We start from the raw sequence: 13,593 nt of genomic DNA on the forward strand, positions 1-13,593 counted from the left end.
ATTTCTTTTTATGTTCTTATGATTAATTTCCAATGTGACTATTCACAAAGGTTGTCTAACCTTTGAGAAAAACATGCTGCACACACTGTGATTTAAACGAAATGTTTCTGTTGGACCTTACTATGCATAAACAGGCTGTTGCATTTGTTGAAAAGACCAATAATGACTGAACTTCATTTATTAACTCTGAAGTGCTTTGTGGGCCTAAGGAAATGAGTGGTTAAGTACTTTCTTTATACTCATTCTATCTATCTTGTGTGTTTGAGTGTCGCAGCCTAAGATAGTCCCATCATAAATGGTGTTATTCTGGTTTTCATCACTGAAGTATAAATGTTTGAAATTTCCAAAATCATTCTCAGATTCAAGTGAATGCAACTCCTTAAAAATCAGGGTTTCCTAGATTTAAACAATGATTGGAAAGCAACCAGCTGTTATAATTGCACAAATTATAGTCTGTGTTTGTTAAAGAATACCATGCATTTTCCTTTTGAGGTTTGCAGACCAACTGATGAAACTTGTACCTATGCCGAGTTAAGCTTGAGGCAAGAGCCTGATGTTATTTAAACTCCTGATTGAACAAAAGAAACCATAGCAATTTAAAATAAGAGAAAAGTGCTTTATTATTATTGTAGATTCTTACAATGACCTCTTTGGATTCATGATTTTTCTCAGTAGTGTCAATCCAAATTGAGTATCTTACTCTAAATAAAGGGACATCAAAAGGATTCTACAATGAATCTTATTTGGCTGATTTAAGAATGGCATTGGCAGAGATCTTGGAACAAATCCTTGCCATACATATTTTAATCAGAAATTGCTGTGTGGAATTGTGAGAACCTATATTGAACATAGAACAGGGGAAATCTTTTAGAGAAATTACTGTCTCGGGTATCTCTTTCCTTCAATCTCTCTTGATTAAATATAATTTATGCAAATAACTAATTTTTAGAAGAACCATGTTTCCTCTCCCCTATTCTTCATTTGAGATATCATCAGAGGAACCTGCTGGTAATCAGCATTAGTTTTTTGAAATGGACAAGATAAAACAGAGAGCATTTAAATAGTTCAAAAAAGAAACTTTGGCTTTCCAGCTGGTTTAAATGCAAAACTAAAACAGAAAGCAACAATGGTCTTAAATTGTTCGATCCAATCTAAGACCTGTTATTTTCCACATAAATTCTTTATTTACAGAATAGTAAAGCTCCATAGCTGGGTTTTATCTTATCAGCAATACCATTCCGTTTTCAGTGCCGGGAGTCAAAGAGCTTAGTGAGAGAACCTTTTATCATCTCTCTGTAATTTATTTAGATCACTAAGAGCATTAAGTCTTGAGAAGAAAAGGTACACTGAAGATTTTCAGACTTGATTTGATCAGTATTGAACAGTGTAGGCTGAAGAGTGCATAGACACAGTGGACTGAATGGCTGCTCCTGTGATAAAATATCTTATTTCTAATATGCATCACAAATAAAAGGGGGCATTTTACAATCTTTTATAAATTGTTTGGACCAAATGTTTGCAGTGCTGATTTAACACATTCATTGGATGAATGCTTGTGTTAAAATCACGTTCAAGGGAATTTGATGTCTTATGTGGTCTCACCAATAGATTCTGTCAGAGGATTTTAGCTTATAAGTTCCTGATTATCAACTTTTCAGAGACTTGAACATTCAAATAGTGTTAATTTATGAATGGAGTATACATTTCCAGGTATGTGATTTCATTGTATTGTGTGTTTGAGACCCATACTTTTGGGCATTGTTGCCTTTTCATTATCCAATGTATGATTAAGGTGTTAGAGCAGCTGCCATTTTCAGGGGTTGACTTCTACAAAGGCCCATAAATCTGCCCCAGCAAGTGGCTAATCATTTTTTTCAGTTAATATCATAGGATAGCAGTTATATTTATTTTCTTCGCCATTTCCCTTCATGCCACCGCCAAGCTCACCTTGTTAATCAAATATATCTTTTGTTGCCTTGTCTCCCCGCCTAAGCATGCAACTTTCCTTTATGGCAGCCAAGCTACCCTTTCTTCTGGTACTATTTTCTTTGTTTTAAAAGCAATTTTTTGTCACTAATTCCTTTTTCTAAAAGAAAGCCTTAGCCTCCTCAGTCTATGCATCACCCCTTATTCTAATCCCTTTCCTCTCCAAAGTTCTCAAATATCTTCTTGCCTCCCAAATCTGCACCCATCTTTCTTGTAGGTCCATAGCCAGATCCCACTAGTTAGTATGCTAACCCTGCCACCACTAGAACTTTCTGAACCAAGCTCAGAAATGGGAATCTTTGTTTACTTAGCTTATGTTGAACTGATCACTGTGGATGTTGCTCACTGGATAACTCAGTGTGACTAGATAACAACTACTGTCCATGTATTGCCCCTCATTGGCAGTGTTTCTCTAATGTCACCTTACAGAAATAAAACAAGTAGCAGGTTTTGATTGCATGAACTCCAGGACAGCAAGATTTGTGTTTGTGTTTAATGTATTCTTTTAAAGATCTATTTGCTTGATAAAGGTCTCAAAACCTGGCTTTTTGTGTGCTATGGTGCAGATTTGCTTCAGGTCTGTTGTCTGATGCAGGCACTGCATTTGTAGTGAAGGTTACACCAGCTGCCACACTGGGCAAGGTGCAAGGGTCTGTGACACTGTTCACACCAGGACATAAAAATGAGATAGGTGGACAATGAAGTCAGTTTGTGTAGAATGCTGATTTTATATTGGTGCTACCAGATTAAAGATCAACAAATGAACTAACCCCATACAGAGAAATGTTTTAATTACTCCCCCTTCCCCAAACTGCATTGTTTAAGTACTGACAGGTGGATGCTATTTGATTGCCAATAATTGCTTTGAGTCATCTAGTGAGGGTGTTTCAATTGTCCTTAAACCGCTAAGGCAGTAGGCTATCAGAAACCTTCACAATAGGCTTTCAGCAATCTTCACTGTGGCCAGAGATGGCAGCTTCAGAGGCTTTAAGAAAGGGAGAACAAACAGAGAGAACACAGAACAAGATATCATGATGGTATCATTCAATGTATACAAAGACTGGGTCAAAGGAACACTCACGGTTGAAAGCATGTGAAGCTCTGTATAGGAACCAATTTTTACATCTGCCACATATCCAATACAATTACAAAAGAGGGTTCCCACACAAAGATTTTACAGTACCCTCACAATGCAGATTATTATACTGAGCAGTCTGCTGTAAGAGGAAGGGCAGAGGTGGAGGGCGTAAAGCAATCAGCAGGAGGTTATATCACCCAAGGTCTTCATAGGACAAGTTTCCTATGTGCCCCTAAAGGCATAGATGGCTGTGGACTTAATGTGGGTAAATGGGATTTGTGTAAATGGCTGCAAGAGTCAGCATCACCATGGTGGGCTGAAGGGGCTACTTCTGTGCTGTGTGACTTTATGACCATATGAAATATAGTTACGTCAACTTTACTGGCATATATCACATATTACAGCCACAAATCCAAAAGCAGATCAGGTGTAAACAACCTTGTCAATGGTTCTTAAGATCATGGTAACCATCACCTTCTACACATCTCCTATTTTCCAGTCCAGAGGATGATATATCTGTAATTGCATACTTGAATGAAGGAGATCAGAAGCATAATTTATTCCAAGAAAGCTGGACAAACTTCACTCTTCCTTGTCAGAGAGCAGCGAGTGGAGTGAGGATTATGCATTTTCCCCATGGTTCCTGCCACTGGTCACATGCCATCTATTCCAACAGAGGAGTTTTGTTCATGGTTATCATACGACGTGCTTGTATGTTGTGCTTTTATTGTTAAATAACTGGTTGCCTATGCAACCTCTGAAATGTGGTTGTGAGGCTTATAGTGATAAGTTATGACTGTGGAATGGAGCATTGGAATGTTAGGTCTGAGTCCTGATTGACAGATATTGATGGATGAATGATGGAGATACTGTACGTCAAGCAGTGTGCAAGCTCAGTGATGCATTTGATGGAATATGACATTTGACATGACATAATATGTTCAAGGACTTTGACAATATCTGTGATACTGCTAACTGTTTCATGACATTGCACCAAAGTCCTTGGTGCCTAATGTTGGAATTTGCTTCACAGCTTTTGTTTTTGCGACACATGTCTGGAAGATGAGAAGTGCAGGACAGCTTCAAGCAGTGCAAGTAAACTTGCACTGCTGTTGGGAACTCACAACATTAGACACCTGAATTATGAGCTGAAACAATAAAAAAGTGCTGACTGAATGATAAAGACATGTTAACTAGCATGCAGGTGAAATGTGATTGTTTGACCAGGAACTGTGAATTGTGTTGTGGAATGTAAACCTGTTTTCCAAAGCTAGCCAGATTAACCTCAAAGAATATACATAGAGAAGACCAATTTAACAGCTTGAATATTTACAATTTATAACTTTTTCCTTCATTTAATGATCTTTGGCCATTATAAAACAACAGTTATTGATAATTAATATGTGACTTGTTTGTAAATTGTTAGAAATATTTCATGTCTTATTATTGGTGTTGCTTCAATGACAGACATGAGTGATCCCTCAAAAACTTTGAATGATTTATCACCCCTTTCCAAAATGAGACTGAAAAATTGTGATGTTACAAAAAATAACCTCTGGAATATATTTTTAAATTTCTCTGTTCTTAACTGAATAAACAGTATTTTTCCATGCAATTAAAAATCATGTATTGTCTTTGCAAGAAGATAAATTATGGTGCATACTTAATAATTTTAGTTGATTAAGTCCAGGTTATTTTTAGTAATCTGCTGTTAACAGTTTCATTTTTAGCAAGTAATTCAGTTTGCTATCCATTAGCACATTGAAATTCAGGGTAATATTCATACCAACCATTTTGAGTGGATTTATGTGATAATGGTTTGGATTTCACCACGGCACCACCAATGTAGTACAGCTGCACATTCAACCCAGCTCTAGAAATAGTTACATTTCATTTATAGAAGCAGCATGCATATATGGTAAAATTTTGATAATCTGTTATCCATCTGTTCAGTAATCCTGATGATTTATCATCTGGCTCATCAAGTGATGTTTGCTATGCTCCATTGCAACTTACCCAGGCCCCTGTTTCTGCACTGTTTTGTGTAATATCATAAAAAAAGTGAAATAAAGTATGTTTTGTGGTATTAAAAGAAATAATCTCCAATACTTCAGTAAATCTGCTAGTCTGGCACCATCTAAATCCTGGGTTCTGCTGGATTATCAGTGTTTTACTGTAATTTTCTCTTGACAGGGAGAATTGCAATGAAGACATCAGTAGACAACATAAATGTTAAATTGAAGGGTTACATTTTAAAGCACAGTGTATTCACAGTCATTTTTTTTTAAAGAAAAGGAGGTCTGAGTTGAAGGCAGTCAAGATTTTTATTTTGTTTTCATAAAGACTGAACAAATATATTTTCCATGACAAATCTGAACAGTGAATTTACTTAACCATCTTCTAACATATGGGTAAAGTGTTATGAGCAAGGTGGAGAGCCAAGGTGTTAGAACCAGCCAACCATTTCACTGATATGAAGATGGAACTCCCAATGCTGAATTGCTGGTTAATATATGATTCTTGTTGTGCGGTTTGTGCTTAACTTTTGTTTTGTTTAGAGGCTTATATAATTTAATGCTTGATACACAAGGGTAAATCTTTAAGAATGTAAAGAAAAACCTATTTCAAAAAAGACTTTCCAGGAATTGCCAGCATTTAGAGAAATATTATGTCAATGGTTTTTCTCTGGTTCTGATGTTTTTTCAATGGTTTTTCTCAGGTTCACTGGTAGTCTTCTCTGGAGTTGGATTTAAAGTAAGACAGAGCTGAGATAGCTTGAGTATGTTTAATGGACCTGCACATCATTCAAATGCTAATGACAGAGACTTAATTAATATTTGTGATTATTCTTTTTACAGATCACAGGTTTTCACGTCATTTTCTTGTGGTTTATTTTTACATTTGCTCTCATTCTTGGGTGAGATGTTTGTCAGAAACAGTCAGTAGACAAATGTACCTGAAAAGTTCTTAGTGACACCTTACTACATTAAATAAAACTGGAAAATCTGCAATTAAAAATACCAAATTGTAGAATTCACGTGTATGTGATATTGTTCAATAACCAATGTTGTATCATTTGCTTCCTAAAGCTGTTATTTAATGAATTGTGTTGCAAAATATCTGTTTCAGACCATTTGTCTCTGGAATGAAAGATCAAAAAGTTAATGAACAGAGAAGCCAACATTATTCATAGACGATGTCTGGTGTTGCCTCAGTTATTGAATGTATGAAATAGGGATCTATCACTACTTCTGCTGTAATACACATTAAGAATTGACCTCCTTTAACCTCTATTATGACTAATTCTACTAATTGGACATAGAACCTTATTCCAAGTTGCTTTCAGAAAGAGTCAGTGTCATTGTAAAGTGTCTTGTCTTTATGGATGAATTCTTGGATTCTGCTGAGCATCTCTCTAGAGTATAGTTGACAATGCAAACTAGCATATTGGGCAGAAAGCCAGTACGTGTTGAACAGATGGCTGTTGAATGTTACTGCCAAATATAACATTTACAAACTGCTTTGCAGGATCTTTGTTATGCAGATTCAGATGTATGTTGCATGATATGTTAACAAGCCAATTGAGGCCTTCACTGATGCTGGACCAATATTGTAATAAACTGAATAATGTTGCCATTCAATGCTAACTTACCTGCTTAGGTATTCAATATGGTTTAATGCATTTACAAAGCTTTATTTTTCTTTAAAATAGTGACTGCTTTGGATAAGCTTGTCAGTAATCTGTCATAAATATTAAGTAGAGAATAATGGATGGGTTGAATGACAGTACGATGATGATGCAAACTGACAGCATAAACTCCAGCAATACATTAACACATGAATCCAGGTACTCAATTGTGCCTATTGTATTTACTTAATATTGTCATTGCATATAGAAAAATGTTCTGTTGAAAATTTTGTAGTTCTCGGGATATTCCATTCAGTTTGCTGGGGTTCATTGGGTTTAAAATTGTAATTTAGTCACTGCGTCACCATAGAATTTTATTTGAAAATAAATTCGGACACAACATTGATTTTCATTGTTATATTATTCATGCAAACTGTGTATCTATAAACTGCTGGCTTATGTAATTTAATCAAATGGGAAAGTGCTAGTTACACACAAGTTTGAAGGTTTGATTTTCTCAGTATTTTGTTATGACGCATAAGTGAAGAAATTATGGAGTCATTTTAAAATGAGGATTGTTTCATTTTTACATGCAAAATTGAAACAAAAGGACATTACTCACAGGTAAATTTGTCAAGTAGAAACTTTTCCTTAACACACTATACTATAAAGGAACCAAATATCATAAGTTGAGTTTGTAATGTATTTTGGGATATATCTTGGACTGAGCTGGATGTGCTGATTAATTCTAATTCCAATACTATCTCTGCAGTCCCACAAGCTTCAAAGTGTCAAAGCTGTTAAAATCATTGCCAGATCATGAACAATAGTGAATAATCTTGGAAAGGAATAAAGCTCTGTGTCTTTCTCTGCATGCTTGGCTTTCATGATGGAATTAACCTTGTCTTTAACAGGGTTCAGCTCTTAAGCATCTACCTTCAGACAGTAATACACTACTTCAACTTGCACAATGGCACACAGACTGTTGCAATTTCACATTGTGATAGTGGAGGGCACTTCTCTCATTTCTCCAAAATATTTCTGTCTCTAACTGTAGTGATAATATCATCTAGATACAGATGATATTATCACTACAGATGTCAAAGCCCTGCAATATTTTGTGTGTGGTTGACTGAAGAATCATTAATGTGGACTTGTGTCAGAGCACATCCCTTGGGAGTATTGATAGCAAGGTACTTCTGACTTCTCATCCACGTCTGCCTACATGTGGGTATGTGACAAATCGAGTTTCATTAAAAAAAAATTAAAAGGAAATTTAAAAATTTCTTAGATGGGCACATGGATGTAAGAAAAATATAGGGTTATGGGCTACGTAGGAGGGAAGGGTTAGCTTGATCATAGGGTAGGTGTTTATATTTGGTTGGCACAACATTGTGGGCCGAAGGGCCCATACTGTGCTGTACTGTTCTATGTAAAATGTTGGATAAACATCCTCAGACAATGGTGCAGGATATTGTTTCTCATCTACCTGCTTTAAGGTAACCTTGTAAGTAACCTAGCAATCTTATTATTTATCTGCCTTTGTTATTGTCAGAGTTGCCCAAATACTATGAGTTACTTTGATTAAATTTACATTGGAAAAAAAATTGGAAAAAAATGTGGAAAAAAAATTCCACTTGTGTTTTCCAGGACTAAGTAATTGACATTGGTTCATAGTAGAATGGTTCAAGACCAGGTTTAACTGGTATATTTACCATAATTCCTGTGTAACATCTTGGAATAGGTTGTCGTGTTTTGACAGGTGCTTGCAAACAGAACTTCAAAGTAGCTATGTGAATACTGTCAATGGTGTTTCAGATTTGCAGGATAATTCTTGCCCAATAGTTGGATGTTCAGTGTAGTCTACCACAATTATTGATAACTCCAGACTATCACCCTTGTGGAATACCAGGCATTGGAAATGCCCTAAACCTTCTAAGGTTATTGTGAGTAAGTCTAAAGACTGACACAAGAGAGACTGCAGATGCTGGAAATCTGGGGCAACACACAAAATGCTGAAGGAACTCAGCAGGTCAGGCAGCATCTATGGAGGGAAATGAACGGTCAATGTTTCAGGTCAAGACCCTTCATCGGGACTAAAGACTGTCTGTGTTCCTTACCAATGGTTGTTGACTGAACTGCTTGTTACCGATCTTCACCTGCATAACCAATGACATGCATCAATCAGACAGGACTGTGACCTTAAAGTACTGTTGTCTCGTCTGTCTTTTGTTTATTGCATTGATGCTATAAAAGTAAATTCTGTGTCATCTGCAGAAGATGCAAGGTGCAGATTCCTTCTTTCTAACTTATTTTTAAAAAACACTTCTTTGCTGGTGTTAAATTATCTATTACATGAGAAACAGAAAAAGCTGCAAACATTGAGCAGGTCAGGCAGTACTTGAGGAAAGAGAAACAGGTAATGTTTTAACTTGATAACTTTTCATCAATTTTCTTTCTCTCTCCATTGATGATGACTTGATGAGTATTTCTGGCATTTTATGTTCTTACCTCAGATTTCCAGCATCTGCAGTATATTGATTTTGAGTAACTCTTAATTGTTGCCTTGTGTTTAAACTTAAAAGCTGCCACCATGTATCCTTTCTAATGCCTTGTGTACCATTTGCTTTCTCTGAAAGAACACTGGCTTGTGCAACTTGAGGTCACGTGACATGTCTCTAATTCTGGACCAAAATTTTGGGAGTTGCCCTGCTGGTAACTGGTATAAACTACTGGTACATTTATAGCTGGAAAAGGACTGAATTTTCTGTCATTTTCACATGTGTATATATATCAGGCACAGGAGTAGGCCTCTCATTCCCTCAAGCTGGTACACCAATTAAGAGAGTCAAGGAAGATCTGTATATGACTTTAACTCTGCATTCCTGACTAACTGAAATCATCTTTCATCCTCCCACTACCTATCAAGTATCTATCTAGCATTGGCTTAGTAATATTCAAAGACTCTGCTACCACTGCCATTTGAAGAAGAGAATTCCAAAGACTCACGAGTCTCTGAGAGAAAAAAAATGCCTCAACTGAATTAAGTGGGCAACCCCTGATTCTTAAACAATGACCCAAGTTCTATATTCTCCATCAAGACATAACAATCTCTCCATAATTACTCTGTCAAAATCCATCACAATTTTAAATTTCAATCAAGCCCTCTCTTGGTGTTCTAAACACCAACAAATACAAGCCTAGAGAATCCAACCTTTCCTCACAAGGCAACCTGCCATTCCAGATGTTAGTTTAGTAAACTTTCTAAATACATTAACATCCATAAATGAGGAGACCAATTACTTTACATCTTGGCCAGTATATCCATGGCACTCCACTCCTCTGTAAGCCAAATCAAATGTGAGTCTTTTGTGGCAAATGCTTCAGACTGCATTCTTCCGTCTCTTAGACCTGTCTCAAGGTGGTCTAATCTGAAAACACTAAGAATATACTGCCTTAATAGTTCTTTCAGTGCTATGTGATCATTCACTGTTTTCCCCCATTTTCTGATTGCTTGTATTTGCAGCTCTCCATCATCTCAAAGCTGTGAGTTAAAGTGATTTTTTTAAAACTTCTGTAACTCTTCTCTAAGTAGGATATTTTTAAATATTTCTGTGGAGCTATTAAGCTAATGAATGTGCACTATAGTTTGGAGCCAATTTCTAAGAGTCAGAGTTATACAGCACGGAAACAGGCCCAACATGACAAGGTGGCTGCAATTATGCCTCTGATGAGAGAGTGCTTTTAAGTCCCAACAGCAATCTACAATAATACAATCTACTGGACAGAAAGTACTTTGGAACAAGAGGTGTGTATTTTTGTTCTGGTCTAACAGCAAGGTGCAGAAAACACACATTCACAAAACATTATAGTTTCTAGCACATGACTTATTTACATGTACCACAGAGTGGAAGGTGCAAACACTACTACGTGACATATGTAGTTCAAGTCATAAACACAAATTTCTAACCTGTAAGAATAAGATACAAACTCAAATTGCTTGAGTGATACAGTTCAAATCAATTTAATTGGTTAGCTTTGTTAAAGCTGGTTCATCCTGCATCTAAGTAGTGCTATACAATACTATGAATTAAAATTAATACAATATAGTGTGAAGTACTATTGAAAATAATATTGTAGTTGTGTTTCTTCGAACCAAGCAATATTGATGGAAGTTATCTTCAATGTTTATTACTTATTACTGAGTTGTTATTACTATTAATATAAACAATTAATCCTCGCATGGTTTGGCTTGGCTCAAGACTTTTATACTGTTGCGTCAGAAGATGGTGTGTTGGCAAGTTGCTGCAGTAAAAGAGCCTGTAAATTGGACTGTTGCTCCACTAAAGTGCAAGGTGCTGCATTGGTGGAGTTGTGGTTTTTCAGATAAAATGCAAATCCAGGACCACATTGCCTCTTGAGGTAAATGTACTAATTGAAGTGTGGCAAGGCTGTTGTTCTGGCTGGAGGTCCGTGACCAGTGGTGTTCCACAAGGATCAGTGCTGGGACCTCTGTTGTTTGTGATATACTGTATATATAAATGACTTGGATGAAAATGTAAATGAGTGGATTAGTAAGTTTACCACCAACACATAGATTGGTGGAATTGTGGACAGAGAAGAAGGTCATCAAAGGATACAGCAGGATATAAATCAGTTATATTTATGGGCAGAGAAATGACAAATGGAGTTTAATCGGGGAAAATGTAAGGTGTTGCACTGTGGGAGGTCAAATGTAAGGGGAAAGTAAAGTTAATGGCAGGAGCATTAACTTAAGAGCATTGATGTACAGATGGATCTTGGGGTCCAAGTCCATAGCTCCCTGAAAGTGGCCACGCAAATGGAAAGGGTGGTAAAGAAGGTATATGGCAGGTCGCCTTCACCTGTGAGGCATTGAGTATAAGAGTCAGGAAGTCATTTTGCAGCTATATAAGACTTTGGCTCGGCCACACTTGGAGTATTGTGTTCAATTCTGGTCACCTCATTACAGGAAGGATGTGGAGGCTTTGGAAAGGGTGCAGCAGAAGTTTACTGAGATGCTGCCTGGATTAGAGGGTATGAGCTATCAGGAGAGGTGGGACAAAACTTGGGTTGTTTTCTCTGGAGCGTCGGAGGCTGAGGGGAGACCTGATAGAAGTTTATTAAATTTTGAGGCACATATAGAGTAGAGAGTCTGAGTTTTCCCCAGTGTACAACTGTCAAATACTAGAGGACATGAATTTAAGGTGAGATGGTGAAAGTTAAAAGATGTGTGGGGCAAGTTTTTTCATACACAGAGTGGTGGGTGCCTGGAGCAGACTGCCAGGAATAGTGGTGGAAGCAGATCCAACAGTGGCATTTAAGAGGCTTTCAAATAGGCACATGAATGTGCAGGAAATGGAGGGACATGGATCATTTGCAGGCAGAAGAGATTTTATTTAATTCGGCATCATGTTTGGCACAGACGTTGTGAGCCAAAGGATCTGTTCCATGTGCCGTACTGTTCCATGTGCATTCTGTGAAATGAAACAGTGAGTTCTGGAATCTTGCTCAATCTCCATGTTTGTGGGATTTTGCCATACTCGAAGTAAATTTTCAAGTGTGCATTAGAACTCCCATCTTGGGATGCCTTGAGATGAAGGGCGTTTAGTAAATTGAGCTTTATTCATTTTTAAAATTCTAATTTTATGTAATCTTATTTGTTTATTTTTACCTTCCTGTGATCAAGTTATAGGGGTGACCTAGCTCATAGTTCAGTTCAGCCATTGATGGTGTGTACATACTATAGAAAAATGTGGATAGCACCATGACACATGGGATTAACCCACACTCACTTAATCCAGTGCAAACTGCATATAAAATTTGAGTGTACTTCGTAATCACATTTGGACCATCTGGTCAGTGCCAACTTTCCTGCCTATTGCAATTAGCCAATAAGGTACAATTTCTGAGCCATCAGCTCCAGCTGAAGCGAGCATCACACAATGCCTTTAATATTTTACTTGGAAGCCATGGTAGAGCAGGGAAGATTGTGCTTGTGATTCACACTTGAAATTGGGCTAAAGTGGCTCTGTCAAAGAGACCATATTAATGGCAACATTTAGAGAATTGGTGGAGAATTACAGACAAGGTTACTTGCAGGTACTTGAATTATACAATGCAAATAGAGCCAATTCCTATTATAACAGGTTTGAGCTGATTTTCATACAAGATCTTGGGTGGAACTTGGACAGCAGCTGAGGAAAACTGTTGCAGATATGTTAAATGTAACATTGATGAACAGTTATTTATATAGGGATGTAAATGTTGTGGATAAGAGACAACAAACTTGGTAAGTCTGGAGGCACATATTGCACATACCAAGGTAGTACAGGAAGTATCTTCTCCTGAAGGACATCAGTGAATCAGAGGTGTTTAACAACTAAACATTAGTTTGTGGTCACCATTAATGATACAAAGCTTGGATTCCTTTTTTTAAAAAAAACTGGAATATAAATTCCATAACTGGCATGGTGGAACTCAAATTCATACCTCGGGACCATTGGTGTAGACCTTTAGATCCTAGTCTAGTAACTTAACCACAGTCTTTCTATTATCCATGCCTACTCTTTCCATTAGGTCATTTGAGTTGTTGGAAGGAGCTTCCATGAAAAATGTGCAGGCATCATATTATCCTAGACGGGCAAGTCCCATGTGATGTTGATATACTCCAATGCCATTTTCAATTATAAATGGAGCAAGAACGCGCAACATACAGAGCAGCATTTGTTCTTAAAAGGGATTGTAAAGGCGGTACCTAAACAGGTGTAAGATTTTAAAAATGGTCTCCTGCTACACCATGAACTAACCCACACTGGTTGTGCTCCATATTAAACATGAAACTAATTAATTGATGGGATGGGAATGAGATATGGCCATAAAA

The sequence above is a fragment of the Pristis pectinata genome, chromosome 6 (genome assembly GCF_009764475.1).
Source record: "Pristis pectinata isolate sPriPec2 chromosome 6, sPriPec2.1.pri, whole genome shotgun sequence".
Taxonomy (NCBI): Eukaryota; Metazoa; Chordata; class Chondrichthyes; order Rhinopristiformes; family Pristidae; genus Pristis; species Pristis pectinata.